General features: G+C 44.0%; 1 long non-coding RNA gene across 1 annotated transcript in view; it reads left to right on the top strand.

Annotated features, from left to right (window-relative positions):
* Positions 1 to 14,837, top strand: part of LOC130276680 (uncharacterized) — a 29,976-nt gene extending 15,139 nt beyond the window's left edge. Inside the window, exon 3 of the long non-coding RNA XR_008845209.1 lies at positions 14,704 to 14,837. This is a non-coding gene — a long non-coding RNA (uncharacterized LOC130276680). The remainder of the gene's footprint in view (positions 1 to 14,703) is intronic.
* The last annotated feature ends 1,237 nt before the right edge of the window (positions 14,838 to 16,074 follow it).

Genomic DNA, 16,074 nt, shown 5'->3' on the forward strand with positions numbered 1-16,074 from the left:
CACACCATTTTGATGCCCTTATTTATTCTGTTTTTGAGGCAAAAAAAATATATAGAAAAAAATAAAATGTTTCCTATATACCGTCTCCTCCCTTCATTTCTAACACTAACTTCATAAAATACAGGGAAAAAAAAAAAAAAAAAAAAAAACAGCGTGTCTGGCAGCACCCTCATATATTACTGTGTTTTTACTTTTATTTTTTCAAATACAGTACAAAAGGTCTACAGGACCAACCAGGTCCAAAACTTAAAAGGGGTACTCCAGTGGAAAACTTTTTTTTTTAATGAACTGGTGCCAGAAAGTTAAACAGATTTGTAAATTACTTCTATCTAAAAATCTTAATCCTTCCAGTACTTATTAGCAGCTGTATGCTACAGAAGAAGTTCTTTTATTTTTGAATTTCTTTTTTTGTCTTGTCCACAGTTCTTTCTCCTGATCTGGACAGTTCCTGACACGGGCATCAGGTGTCAGCAGAGAGCACTGTGGACAAGACAAAAAGGACATTCAAAAAGAAAAGAATTTCCTCTGTAGCATAAAGCTGCTAATAAGTACTGGAAGAACAAATATTTTTTAATAGAGGTAATCTACAAATCTGTTTAACTTTCTGGCACCAGTTGATTTAAAAATGGTTTCGACTGGAGTACCCCTTTAAAGGGAACCAATCATCAGATTTTACCTTATATAATGCTTGGCAAAGCGTTATATAGGGTAAAATCTTTATTTTCACCATTCCCGGGGGACGCTCCTGCCCCCAGGGATGGTGAAGATATGAAGTTATAAACTAGTCACCGCCACCGCCGTAAGTAGTCACCTGGGCGGGGAGCTCGTCTCATCAACTCCCGTTCTTCGGCCAGGAGCGGCGCCCCCTTCGCTTGATTGATGGGCTTCATTGTTCCGCTCACTGAACAGACGGAGCAGAGCGATGACGCTGCCCGCCAATCAAGCGGAGGGGGCGTCGCTCCCGGCCGAAGAACGGGAGTTGGTGAGAAGAGCTCCCCGCCCAGGTGACTACTTACGGCGGCGGCGGTGACTAGTTTATAACTTCATATCTTCACCATCCCTGGGGGCAGGAGCATCCCCCGGGAATGGTGAAAATAAAGATTTTACCCTATATAAGGCTTTGCCAAGCGTTATATAGGGTAAAATCTGATGATTGGTTCCCTTTAACTAGTCCTTTTTCAGGGTGAAACAATTGGTCATGCACCCGCTTTTACTTTCTTTGGAAAATAGAAAAAAATGCATACGTACTTCAGACTGGTTTGGGTTTTAATACAACAGTTCCTCCCAGAACCCCATCCTCTTAACCCTTGTATGTCGTGACACATGCTTGCTGTCACGGTGCCGGCTGGCAGGTGGTGGATCCTCTGTGCCAGAGAGGGATTGGCGTGGACCGTGCTAGAGGATCGGTTCTAAGTCACTACTGGTTTTCACCAGAGCCCGCCGCAAAGCGGGATGGTCTTGCTGCGGCGGTAGTGACCAGGTCGTATCCCCTAGCAACGGCTCAACCTCTCTGGCTGCTGAAGATAGGCGCGGTACAAGGGAGTAGACAGAAGCAAGGTCGGACGTAGCAGAAGGTCGGGGCAGGCAGCAAGGATCGTAGTCAGGGGCAACGGCAGAAGGTCTGGAATCACAGGCAAGGAACACACAAGGAACGCTTTCACTGGCACTAGGGCAACAAGATCCGGCGAGGGAGTGAAGGGGAAGTGAGGTGATATAGGGAAGTGCACAGGTGTAAACACTAATTGGAACCACTGCACCAATCAGCGGTGCAGTGGCCCTTTAAATCGCAAAGACCCGGCGCGCGCGCGCCCTAGGGAGCGGGGCCGCGCGCGCCGGGACAGAACTGACGGGGAGCGAGTCAGGTACGGGAGCCGGGGTGCGCATCGCGAGCGGGCGCTACCCGCATCGCGAATCGCATCCCGGCCGGAGGTGGTAACGCAGCGCCCCGGGTCCGTGGAACCGACCGGGGCGCTGCAGTGAGGGAAGTGTAGCGAGCGCTCCGGGGAGGAGCGGGGACCCGGAGCGCTCGGCGTAACAGTACCCCCCCCCTTGGGTCTCCCCCTCTTCTTGGGGCCTGAGAACCTGAGGATCAGACTTTTGTCCAGGATATTGTCCTCAGGTTCCCAGGACCTCTCTTCTGGACCACAACCCTCCCAATCCACTAAAAAAAAAGTTTTTCCTCTGACCTTCTTAGAGGCCAAGATCTCTTTGACAGAGAAGATGTCCGAGGAGCCGGAAACAGGAGTGGGAGGAACAGATCTAGGAGAAAAACGGTTGAGGATGAGAGGTTTAAGAAGAGAGACGTGAAAGGCATTAGGGATACGAAGAGAAGGAGGAAGAAGAAGTTTGTAAGAGACAGGATTAATTTGACACAAAACTTTAAAAGGACCAAGATAGCGTGGTCCCAACTTATAGCTCGGGACACGGAAACGGACATATTTAGCGGAGAGCCATACCTTGTCTCCAGGGGAAAAAATGGGAGGAGCTCTTCTTTTCTTATCTGCGAATCTCTTCATGCGAGAAGAAGCCTGTAAGAGAGAATTTTGGGTCTCTTTCCATATGGTGGAAAGATCACGAGAAATTTCATCCACAGCGGGCAGACCAGAGGGCAAGGGGGTAGGGAGGGGGGGAAGAGGGTGACGGCCGTACACCACGAAAAACGGAGATTTGGAGGAAGATTCAGAGATTCTGAAATTATACGAGAATTCGGCCCAAGGTAGAAGATCTGCCCAGTCATCCTGGCGGGAGGAAACAAAATGTCGTAAATAGTCACCCAAGATCTGGTTAATTCTCTCTACTTGTCCATTGGATTGAGGATGGTATGCAGAAGAAAAATTTAATTTAATCTTGAGTTGTTTACAGAGAGCCCTCCAGAATTTAGACACAAATTGGACGCCTCTATCCGAGACGATCTGTGTAGGCAACCCGTGAAGACGAAAAATGTGTACAAAAAATTGTTTAGCCAACTGAGGCGCTGAAGGAAGACCAGGAAGAGGGATGAAATGTGCCATTTTGGAGAATCGATCAACGACCACCCAAATAACAGTGTTGCCATGGGATGGGGGTAAGTCAGTAATAAAATCCATACCAATCAGAGACCAAGGTTGTTCGGGGACAGGTAGAGGATGAAGAAAACCAGCGGGCTTCTGGCGAGGAGTCTTATCCCGGGCACAGATAGTGCAGGCTCGCACAAAGTCCACCACATCAGTCTCTAGAGTCGGCCACCAATAGAAGCGAGAGATGAGTTGCACAGATTTCTTAATGCCCGCATGACCTGCGAGATGGGAGGAGTGACCCCATTTGAGGATCCCAAGGCGTTGGCGTGGAGAAACAAAGGTCTTTCCTGGAGGAGTTTGCCTGATGGAGGCTGGAGAAGTGGAAATCAGGCAGTCAGGAGGAATGATGTGTTGAGGAGAGAGTTCAATTTCAGAGGCATCTGAGGAACGAGAGAGAGCATCGGCCCTAATGTTCTTATCAGCAGGCCGAAAGTGAATTTCAAAATTAAATCGGGCAAAGAACAGAGACCACCTGGCCTGACGAGGATTCAGCCGTTGGGCAGACTGGAGGTAGGAGAGGTTCTTGTGATCGGTGTAAATAATAACTGGAAATCTTGATCCCTCCAGCAGATGCCTCCATTCCTCAAGTGCTAATTTAATGGCTAGAAGCTCTCGATCCCCGATGGAGTAGTTCCTCTCCGCCGGAGAGAAGGTCCTGGAAAAAAAAACCACAAGTAACAGCATGCCCGGAAGAGTTTTTTTGTAGAAGGACAGCTCCAGCTCCCACTGAGGAGGCATCAACCTCCAATAGGAAGGGTTTAGATGGGTCAGGTCTGGAGAGCACGGGAGCCGAAGAAAAGGCAGACTTGAGTCGTTTAAAGGCGTCTTCCGCTTGAGGAGGCCAAGACTTGGGATCGGCATTTTTTTTTGTTAAAGCCACAATAGGAGCCACAATGGTAGAAAAATGTGGAATAAATTGCCTGTAATAATTGGCGAACCCCAAAAAACGTTGGATGGCACGGAGTCCGGAGGGGCGTGGCCAATCTAAGACGGCAGAGAGTTTATCTGGGTCCATTTGTAGTCCCTGGCCAGAGACCAAGTATCCTAGAAAAGGAAGAGATTGGCATTCAAACAGACATTTCTCTATTTTGGCATAGAGTTGATTATCACGAAGTCTCTGAAGAACCATACGGACATGCTGGCGGTGTTCTTCAAGATTGGCAGAAAAAATCAGGATATCGTCCAGATATACAACAACACAGGAGTATAGGAGATCACGAAAAATTTCATTAACAAAGTCTTGGAAGACGGCAGGGGCGTTGCATAGACCAAAGGGCATGACCAGATACTCAAAGTGTCCATCTCTGGTGTTAAATGCCGTTTTCCATTCATCCCCCTCTCTGATGCGGATGAGATTATAAGCACCTCTTAAGTCCAGTTTGGTAAAAATATGGGCACCTTGGAGACGATCAAAGAGTTCAGAGATGAGGGGTAGGGGGTAGCGGTTCTTAACCGTGATTTTATTAAGACCGCGGTAGTCAATGCAAGGACGTAGAGAGCCATCTTTTTTGGACACAAAGAAAAATCCGGCTCCGGCAGGAGAGGAGGATTTACGGATAAAGCCCTTTTTTAAATTTTCTTGGACGTATTCAGACATGGCAAGAGTCTCTGGGACGGACAGAGGATAGATTCTGCCCCGGGGTGGAGTAGTGCCCGGGAGGAGGTCAATGGGACAATCATAAGGCCTGTGAGGAGGTAGAGTCTCAGCTTGTTTTTTGCAAAAAACGTCCGCAAAGTCCATATAGGCCTTAGGGAGACCGGTTACATGAGGAAGCACAGGGACACGGCAAGGTTTACTGGGAACCGGTTTTAAGCAGTCCTTGGAACAAGAGGGCCCCCAACTCTTGATCTCCCCAGTGGACCAATCCAGGATTGGGGAATGGAGTTGAAGCCAGGGAAGTCCAAGAAGGATTTCAGAAGTGCAATTGGGGAGGACCAACAGTTCAATCCTCTCGTGATGAGATCCGATGCACATTAGAAGGGGCTCCGTGCGGAAACGTATAGTACAGTCCAATCTTTCATTGTTTACACAATTGATGTAGAGGGGTCTGGCGAGACTGGTCACCGGGATGTTGAACCTGTTGACGAGAGAGGCCAAGATAAAATTTCCTGCAGATCCAGAGTCCAAGAAGGCCACAGCAGAGAAGGAGAAGGCAGAGGCAGACATCCGCACAGGCACAGTAAGACGTGGAGAAGCAGAGTAGACATCAAGGACTGTCTCACCTTTGTGCGGAGTCAGCGGACGTCTTTCCAGGCGGGGAGGACGGATAGGACAATCCTTCAGAAAGTGTTCGGTACTAGCACAGTACAGGCAGAGATTCTCCATGCGGCGTCGTGTCCTCTCTTGGGGTGTCAGGCGAGACCGGTCGACCTGCATAGCCTCCACGGCGGGAGGCACAGGAACAGGTTGCAGGGGACCAGAGGAGAGAGGAGCCGGGGAGAAGAAACGCCTCGTGCGAACAGAGTCCATATCCTGGCGGAGCTCCTGACGCCGTTCGGAAAAACGCATGTCAATGCGAGTGGCAAGATGGATGAGTTCATGTAGGTTAGCAGGGATTTCTCGTGCGGCCAGAACATCTTTAATGTTGCTGGATAGGCCTTTTTTAAAGGTCGCGCAGAGTGCCTCATTATTCCAGGATAATTCTGAAGCAAGGGTACGGAACTGTACGGCATACTCGCCAACGGAAGAATTACCCTGGACCAGGTTCAACAGGGCAGTCTCAGCAGAAGAGGCTCGGGCAGGTTCCTCAAAGACACTTCGAATTTCCGAGAAGAAGGAGTGTACAGAGGCAGTGACGGGGTCATTGCGGTCCCAGAGCGGTGTGGCCCAAGCCAGGGCTTTTCCAGACAGCAGGCTGACTACGAAAGCCACCTTAGACCTTTCAGTGGGGAACTGGTCCGACATCATCTCCAAGTGTAATGAACATTGGGAAAGAAAGCCACGGCAAAACTTAGAGTCCCCATCAAATTTATCCGGCAAGGATAGTCGTATTCCAGAAGCGGCCACTCGCTGCGGAGGAGGTACAGGAGCTGGCGGAGGAGATGATTGCTGGAGCTGTGGTAGTAACTGTTGTAGCATAACAGTCAGTTGAGACAGCTGTTGGCCTTGTTGCGCAATCTGTTGTGACTGCTGGGCGACCACCGTGGTGAGGTCAGCGACAACTGGCAGAGGAACTTCAGCGGGATCCATGGCCGGATCTACTGTCACGGTGCCGGCTGGCAGGTGGTGGATCCTCTGTGCCAGAGAGGGATTGGCGTGGACCGTGCTAGAGGATCGGTTCTAAGTCACTACTGGTTTTCACCAGAGCCCGCCGCAAAGCGGGATGGTCTTGCTGCGGCGGTAGTGACCAGGTCGTATCCCCTAGCAACGGCTCAACCTCTCTGGCTGCTGAAGATAGGCGCGGTACAAGGGAGTAGACAGAAGCAAGGTCGGACGTAGCAGAAGGTCGGGGCAGGCAGCAAGGATCGTAGTCAGGGGCAACGGCAGAAGGTCTGGAATCACAGGCAAGGAACACACAAGGAACGCTTTCACTGGCACTAGGGCAACAAGATCCGGCGAGGGAGTGAAGGGGAAGTGAGGTGATATAGGGAAGTGCACAGGTGTAAACACTAATTGGAACCACTGCACCAATCAGCGGTGCAGTGGCCCTTTAAATCGCAAAGACCCGGCGCGCGCGCGCCCTAGGGAGCGGGGCCGCGCGCGCCGGGACAGAACTGACGGGGAGCGAGTCAGGTACGGGAGCCGGGGTGCGCATCGCGAGCGGGCGCTACCCGCATCGCGAATCGCATCCCGGCCGGAGGTGGTAACGCAGCGCCCCGGGTCCGTGGAACCGACCGGGGCGCTGCAGTGAGGGAAGTGTAGCGAGCGCTCCGGGGAGGAGCGGGGACCCGGAGCGCTCGGCGTAACACTTGCCATGTAATATCACAGTTGCATCATCTCATTTAGAGAAAGTGCACATCCATTTCTTGAGGTATTGCCCTTGTGTCAATGCATTATTGATTAAGACTTATGTATGGAAAGCTGGTGATTCCAAAGAAAATCAATTTGCATGCAATTCTATTTTTAATAGTTACTTTTTATTTCCCTTTTGCAGAATTGAAGAATAAAATGTGGGATTCATAATTGATTTGTGATTATGCCGCGGTTTCCTTTTCAGATCCGTTAATTGGATAATTTAGCTATAAAACCCACCTCAACCGCGTTATGTTATTTAAAGCCAACCTTTTTGTAGAGTTTTAACAGCCTATTAAAATGTAACAGTTTGAATCTGTATTTAATCAAAATCTTTATCAAAGCTCTTAGTTACTTCTACCCCTACTATTCCATGAAGAAACCAGGCTTGAAAAGACTGCAGATTGGTCTTAATGCTAAAATACAGGGATTTTCAGTTTAATGGTCTCATTCACATCTATGGTAAAATGTTGTTTAAGGGTCAATTCACATGTACAGTATTCTGCGCAGATTTGATGCACAGGATTTCAAGCTGTGTTCAGTCATTCAGTTTACATTGAGATCTGCAGCAGAAAATCTTGCGCATCAAATCTGCACAGAATACTGTACGTGTGAATAGACCCTAAGGCTGCTAAGGAACTAAAGGCATTATGTGTGCTGCCATGTGGTGCTTTCATACAGTACTGTAAAAAACAGCAAGATAAATGCAATATTATGGCTCTGCAGAACTGGGAGGTAGTTGGCTTCCCCACTTGTGTGGATTCATGGATTATCTTAGTGCTATGCCATAAATTTCCTTAAAGTGCAACCGTCACTTAGAATAGGCTTGTGAAGCTGCATACACTGTGCAATAGGGCTTCACAAACCAATTCTAAGCATACCTGTATTTATAAATCCGACTGCTTTATACTTACACATAATGCCTTTGTAATTCCTCCTAGAGTCAGGGCTTGTGATCTGCTATTCTTTAGGGATGCACCTCTTTTCTTTGGATACGTTAAACTGGAGATTGACACATAGGGCTCACCTGCCGCCGCGGCCCCGTGTGCTTCTCCTGTGCATGCGCCAGCTGACAATTACCAGTGCCACATAGCTTGAGAGAGGTAACACGGACTCCGGGCACCGCCAATCCGATTGTTGGCTCGACTCCCAGGGGAATTATAAAGGCATTATTTGTACATATAAAGTAGCCCGTTTTATCAATATAGATATGAGTACAATAAGCTTGTAAAGCCCTAGTGCACTATGGGGAAGATTTATCCAAACTTGTGCAGAGAAAAAGTCAACTAATTGCCCATAGCAACCAAACAGATTGCTTCTTTTATTTTTCAGAGGCCTTTTTAAAAACTTAAACAGGCAATCTGATTGGTTACTATGGGCCACTGGTTAACTTTTCCTCTGCACAGGTTTTGAGAAATCTCCCTCTATATGTGTGCAGCTTCAGAAACCCATTGTAGGTGACAGTTACACTTTACATTTTCTTTAACAATAGAAACTGTTATCAACATTATAAACATTCATGGTCATCTTGGCAGAGACAGATATATATTACCTGTGTTTAAAGGGGTACTCCGGTAAAAAAACATTTTTTTTTTAATCCACGTGCCAGAACAGTAAGCAGATTTGTAAATTACTTCCATTTAAAAATCTTAACCCTTCCAGTACTTATCAGCTGCTGTATGCTCCACAGCTTTTCTTTTGCTTTTCTTTTTAAATTTATTTTCTGTCTGACCACAGTGCTCTCTGCTGACACCTCTGTCCATGTCAGGAACTGTCCAGAGCAGGAAAGGTTTGCTATGGGGATTTGCTCCTGCTCTTGACAGTTCCTGAGACAGACAGAGGTGTCAGCAGAGAGCACTGTGGCCAAACAGAAAAGAAATGTAAAAACTAAAGAAGTTACTCTGTAGTATACAGCAACTCATAAGTACTGGAAGGATTAAGCTATTTTAATAGAAGTAATTTACAAATCTGTTTAACTTTCTGGCACCAGTTGATTAAAAAAATTTTTTTTTCACTGGAGTAGCCATTTAATGTCAACATTCCATAAATAACATACACTCTACATTACTGTAAATTCTGTCCAGTAGATGTGTGTGGTTCGAAATGGGAGTTTGTTAAATATGGATGTATAATAAACACAGGATATATGAAAATGTGCATACATATATTTATTCCAACTGCACGCAACATTGCAGAAATATGGATAAATCTGTAGATCATACTGATAGTAAGGGAATAAACTCATTGGTCACTGAATATAACTTTTCTTTCTTCATTTATAAGGATATGAAACAGCAATGATGTCACAAATTGTCATGCTAAAAATCTGAAGCAAATCAAAACAACAAAACAATTGTTCCAAGAATCGTAAACAGCAACATGAACCTATAGCTATACTCATTTATATTTACATATTTAAATTTGGAATCTGTTTACAGAAAAAAAATAGTTTCCGCAAAGTTTTTTTTTAAATTAAACTTCCTGTCCCTTTTCTTTCAAAAGCAGCATATAACTATGGGAGGCTGCACATACCTGATGGGAACTTATGTCACCTGCTTAGTCACTGTATTGATTTGCTAAATAAGTGACTAAAGCATACTGTAGATGTGTTCAAATGTCATGTCTGACTAGCCTTGGATGTCTCCTTAGGTGGGAAACAGTAACTGGAAAGACTGCAAATTAACCTTTCCTTTTGTTTCTACTTTTCCATGTGGTGCCAGACATGTCTGGCAGCTGTGTATCTCCGTCACTCGATAGAAATAGTATGCGCATTTGATCAAGTTGAACAGACTAGTAATGACATTACAGAACAACTGTCCTATGACTATGGCCACCATAAGACACATTTGGCTAAACAGGCAAGACAAAGTCCTGCAAAATGATGTCAATGTTTAATCATCATGAAAATGCAATACGTTCTGTCCAACGATGTGGAAAATCTTGTCTCTTTATGAGTAAACAGCAATTAAAAAAAGGAACACAACAACTAAAACATACTGCAAATTAAAATTTCATTTGGATCTTTGTCCATGCCGTTTTCTTTCACTAGTCATCTAGCTTTTAGTTATATAGTTATTTTTATTTGCTTGGCTTTATGGCATAAGCATAGACAGGACTAACTTTTATAATATACCTGTCACTAGGTTAAAAAAAAAAGGAGGCTGTAGGCTTGTTGGCCATTGTCTGTGTGTCTTCTCTGTCTTTTTTATATTTTTTCACTAACAGACTGTTCTGGTGCCAAGGGGATTGTTTACCATACATGACTTCTGATCATTGTCTCTAGCATGGGGGACAGTGCCTGGCAAGTGTGACACTTACCAGCACACAGCAGGGAACTTCTATTCCCTTACTTCCTCCAGGCTACCAGAGGCTTGCACACACATTGCCCAATCCTCTGCAGTTTGGTTTTCATGTCCCTCCTTTATGTTATGCTTGTATACAGAGGAGATATGTGTATATATAAAGATATACATCAGGCATGACAGCTCATTGCTCCTTTCTCTTGCTATCAAAGTTGAAGAAAATGATCCAGAAGAATCGGGAGAGAATGGATGCTGTGAGGCACTAACTACCAGAAATGAAGACCAGTTGTAGATAGAAGATTAAAATAGCAAACAACAATTTGTTATTTTTATCATAAAGGGACAACGTGTTTCAAGAGTTTCCTGCTCTTTCCATCAGGTCCCCTTCTGCCACTCTCTCTATAATGTCACAGCAAAAAACAGGAGTGAGCACCAAGTAATGAATGTCCCTTCTCCACTTCCCGTATTCTAGCCTCTCTATTAGGGCTGGGCGGTATACTGGTTCATACCGAATACCGAAATTTTTGTGCTGCACGATATGAATTTTAACCCATACCGCAATACTGGTTTGGCCCCTCCCTCTCGGGAATGAATAAATTATCGGCCCAGCGCTGCGTTGTCCCCACATCGGGGAACTAATCATATGTCACCCGCAAGCGCTGCCCTCCTCGTCCTCCTGTTTGTTGCGGCCGCCAGCGCTGACACTCTATACCAGTGGTCTTCAACCTCCAACGGCTGTCCGGACATGCTGGGAGTTGTAGTTTTGCTACATCTGGAGGTCCGCAGATTGAAGACCACTGCTCTATACTGTATCCCTATGCCGGGCTTCAAAAGGTAAACAAAATAAACTTTAACTCACCTTCCCCGTTGGTTTGGACCAGTTTCCTAGGGAATGGAACGTCAGACAGCCATCAGCCTATCACCGGTCGCAGCGATGTTCCACCTCCGCTAGTGATAGGTTGAGCCCACTGTCATGTAAGAAGCCAGCTTCTTACATGACAGTGGGCTCAGCCTATCACTGGCCGAGGCGGAACATCGCTGCGGCCGGTGATAGGCTGACGGCTATCCGACATTTACGTCCCCAGGAATTTTATTTTAGTTTACCTTTTTTCATCCCGGGCATAGGGATACAGTGTAGAGTGTCGGCACCGGTGGCCGCAACAAACAGGAGGACGAGGAGGGCAGCGCTTGCGGGTGACGTGAGTAGTACTCTGATGGGGACAGCGCAGCGCTGGGCTAATAATTAAATTTTTTTTTGGGGGGGGAGGGGGAATACCGTTATATACCGTGGAACCGTCATAAGTTACAAAAATACTGCGATACACATATTTGGCCACACTGCCCAGCCCTACTCTCTAGCTGTTGGTAAAGATGGAATATCATTGATAACAATGGGTGGGCAGTGTTTAGTATAAGAGAGACCCCTGGGTCTATTATCTTCAACTAAAAAAAATACTGCATTACAAATTGGTTTATTTTCAGCTGTACTATTAGAATTACCAAATTAGACCCAAATATCAGTGACCATTTAAAGTAAATATATGTAAATGAAGGCTTAAAATGAATGTGACTAAAACCCTTCTCCATATGCCCTGTTAGGTCATAAAGGGTCATAGCCACAAGGTAAAAAATGTTCTGTAGGGAATATTCTAGGAAACATGCTCTATAACAGCAGTTTCTGCTTTTGCAAACAGGACCCATTTCTGTATTGCTTGGACAGCTACTTATTTGTATGGTCACTAGGTAACGTTACATATCTCCTGCATGTCCTGCAACATCCACTGCAGGGGAAATGTCTGGCCACAAATCGCTTTCCCTAACAACCACAACTGATGGCCAGGGGTTAGGGAAGCAAGATGCCCAATGATCCTGCTTACTTTCCTGTGACAACCCCTTAAAAAAAAAATTTATCAATCAATTTAACAATATATATTTAAGGGGAAACAATATTCATAATATGATTGCATAATAAATACATCTATAGAAATTCAAAGATGGTTTGATTCTTTATATTGATCCTAATACATACAGTACCTGTAAAATTTTAAATATTATAGAATATTAATATAAGTATATTAAAGATTTATAGTATGATGTTCCCTTCCAAAATTCCCTTGGCAATATGTTATATTCTGAATCCTTATCTTTAACTCCATAACCACAAACTAACTAGTTCTCAACTAAAAAACCATACAAACTCTCCTATTATCCTGTGTCATTATATAAACATGTCACCGATACAATATTGAAGAAAAATAAAGTGAAAGTTGAGATTGTTTCTTCTTTTGTGTCTTAAGGCTTTTTGGACTATAAATTGACTTCCTTTTACTGATATGTGGACTTGTATGCAGATTTCTGTGGAGAATGGAAAAAACCGTCCATTGCTACATTGCATGAGGGGGAGGGAGAGGCAGCAAGCTATTCCTCTTTGTTATCAAGCGAAAAGACTCTTCAAATATGACAATAAATCACTGGTGAAATCAATCTGAGAGGAGGCAACTGTGCTCTGCTGATAATGCATTAATCAATATTTAATGTTTACACTTTAATTAATGCGAATGTTGAAAGCTCGAAAGAGAGAAAAAAGTGATGAAAAATATACCACCGTTACATTAGCTCCTTGCTTGTCTGCAGGACTTTGATTGGGACTTAAATTGATCACTGTGGATCCTCAGGATTTTCTGGAGGAGGCTAGTGATATGGGTTCAATATCTTTTTCTCCCAGATTACTTTAAAACACAAAAGATGGGACAAGATCGTAACATGATTTAATGACAAACACTTCCGGCACTTTGACTGACATAGGGCCAATGACATGAAAAGAGAGCTGTGACTTTGAGAAGTCGTAGTAGAAAATTGTAACCTTGTTGATTTAAATATAATCACTGTTAAGAAGAGACACTATGTAGATTCTCCTATAATCTTACTATAATAGTATTCATCCCTAAATATACACACAGTTCAACCAGCTCACCCCATATATGTCCACTGCAGCACGGGATGGTGTGGACATCCGCCTCATGGAATATAAAAAACAAAGGAAAATGTGCAACGCAGTTTTTCAGGTTAAAAGCTTCTCTTTATTTGAGTGAATCGGACATATACATATGTGAAGATACAGGTGACGCGTTTTTCGTCAGAATGTCCAACCTTAGTCATACAAAGACATGACATACAAATTAATTATTTTTTATAGGGGAGGGGCAATCAACCCAAGGAGTAATAACCTGACACCAGGTAATTTGAACAAACAGATATTCCTAGTAAAACAACATACTAAAAGTGTGTCAATCAAAAAATATACAAAGGAATAAAATAGTGTACAATTATAAATATACCATTATAATACTCAAAATATATCATAAACATAAATATTCATAAAATATCTGTTTATATAATAGATATTTATTGTTAAGATATATCACAATGTGAACATTAGATTTAATTTCTTTGTGTTTTTTTTTATTGACACACTTAAAGGGGTACTCCACCCCTAGACATGTTCTCCCTTATCCTATATCCTATAGTCCACTGGGACCCCCCCCCCCAATCTCCAGGCATTTCGGTCACTGAAACCTGGGGCTTCCATGATCGTGATGTCACACCACGCCCCCTCAATTCATGTCTATGGGAAGGGGCGTGAAAGCTAGTATGCAGCCGTCACGCCTCCTCCCATAGACATGAATGGAGGGGCCGTGGCGGCTGTGATCGCCAGTCATCTTGAATGGAACAGAGTTCATGCTTTGGGGGAATCGGCCACTGCGACCCCCTGTGATCTCTGTGCCGGCACTGCAGCGTTACAGTCACGGAAGCCTGGGGCTTCCGTAATCATGATGTCACACCACGCCCCATCAATTCATGTCACGCCGCCTCCCATAGACATAAATGGAGGAGTCGTGGTGGCTGTTATTGCCAGTCATCTTGCACGGAGCAGAGTTCGCTCTGTGCACCGGATGACTGGGGTGCTGTGGCAGAAATCATGGGGGTCCCCAGTGGTCAGACCCCTATGATCAGACATGTTATTCCCTATCCTTTGTATAGGGGATAACATGTCTAGCGGCGGAGTACCCCTTTTAATATGTTGTTTTAGTAGGAATATCAGTTTGCTCAAAATATATCATAACAAGAAATATATATAACATCTATAATACATATCCTTTTATATTATAGATATTTATTGTTAAGATTAATTATGATATGAACATTAGATTATAATCCTTTGTACAGTTTTTTATTGACACACTTAGTAAGAGTCCCGATGTTTCTTACCTAATAAGCATTACCTTGGCTTGTCTATTTCTCCCTACAAAGCAATTCATGGTCATTTAGCCTTGACTACAAAGTGGTATAACTGATCATTAGATTACCTTTTCTTGTCCTTTTGCCCCTGCAGGAGATTCTTCAACCAGAAAAGTCGGGAACAGGAAACACAAGGTTCTATCACGCTTCCTATCTGTGAAGTGCCACAGCTGGCAGAAGAGATGACATGTTGAAAAGAAAAATCAAACAGTTGTAAACTCTCCGCTATGACAATGACAGATGACACTCAATACATTTTGCATCTGCTTCAGATGTGGCTGCATAATTTATCTATATACTTGTATGTCCAGAGATCCAGTATAAACTATAACGGTTTACTTAACCATAGGATAAAAAGGCAAACATTAGAGTTCTCATTTTTCTCCTGAAGCCTAGTGATATTCAACAACGTAGTCCTAGAAAAACATAGAATAAGCCCAATTGGCCAAAGCAATGAGTAGATGACCTTTGCTTGAATTGTCTCTGGTTACACAGAGATGGTTTTATTCCAGTACTTAAACCTGCATGTGTCTAGGAGACCACACAGTTAGTCACCATCATTTCCAGATTACTAATACACTTTTTGTGTCTTTTGGAAGATATAGAAACCAAATAATGGACTTTTTGTCACTAAGAGATTTCTATGTATATTTAACCTATTACTGTTAATTTTTTTCACAGCAGCAAAGAAAATAAGAAAGAAACAGCTAATAATAAGATAGGGGCATTTCCAATAGTTGAACATTTTTGGTATTACATATGGAAATGGGTATTTTATGCACATTTATGAAATTAAAGGGGTATTCCAGGATTTTTTTATTTGACAATGCTACACGAGCTGTACAGTTATTGTAGTTCATAATACAGTGTATGTACCTGTGTGTGACGGTTGTCTCACAATTCTGTGATTTCCACCCCAATATTTATTTTTAACAACATACAAAATTACTCAGGTGTGGGTTTTCCCAGGTTGCAGTTCGGGCCGAGACATGACATCACTAGCCAGATGTGCAAAGAAAGCCTGTCCCACTTCACTGGGTGGGAGAAAGATCATTTTGAAACAGCTGTAGGCACCCTGGTAAGAAAACACTGGCCTTTTTTAATAGAATGCAATTCATTTGTGTTTCAATGGGTTGGTGGCTGATGTGTGGGAGGGAGGAAAGTGACCTCACGCATATAAACAAAGATCTATGGGATATGTAGCTTAAAAGAACCAACTCCAACAAGAAATACCCAGTTCACAAAAAGATAGCCACAGCTTTTTAGTAATTACACAACATGGCCATTTAGCCCCAAGACAAGCACAGACCCCCTCCTAAGAATGTCCATTACTGTCTGGCAGGTACCTACTTAAAACACCTTATTGTGGATAACAACTTTAACTATTTAGTCCAGACTCACAGACATGTTACGGTATTAACCTCTGTGCTGTACAAAGTCATAGTACAGCAGACAGAGTAGCCTA

Source organism: Hyla sarda, chromosome 6 (genome assembly GCF_029499605.1).
Source record: "Hyla sarda isolate aHylSar1 chromosome 6, aHylSar1.hap1, whole genome shotgun sequence".
Taxonomy (NCBI): Eukaryota; Metazoa; Chordata; class Amphibia; order Anura; family Hylidae; genus Hyla; species Hyla sarda.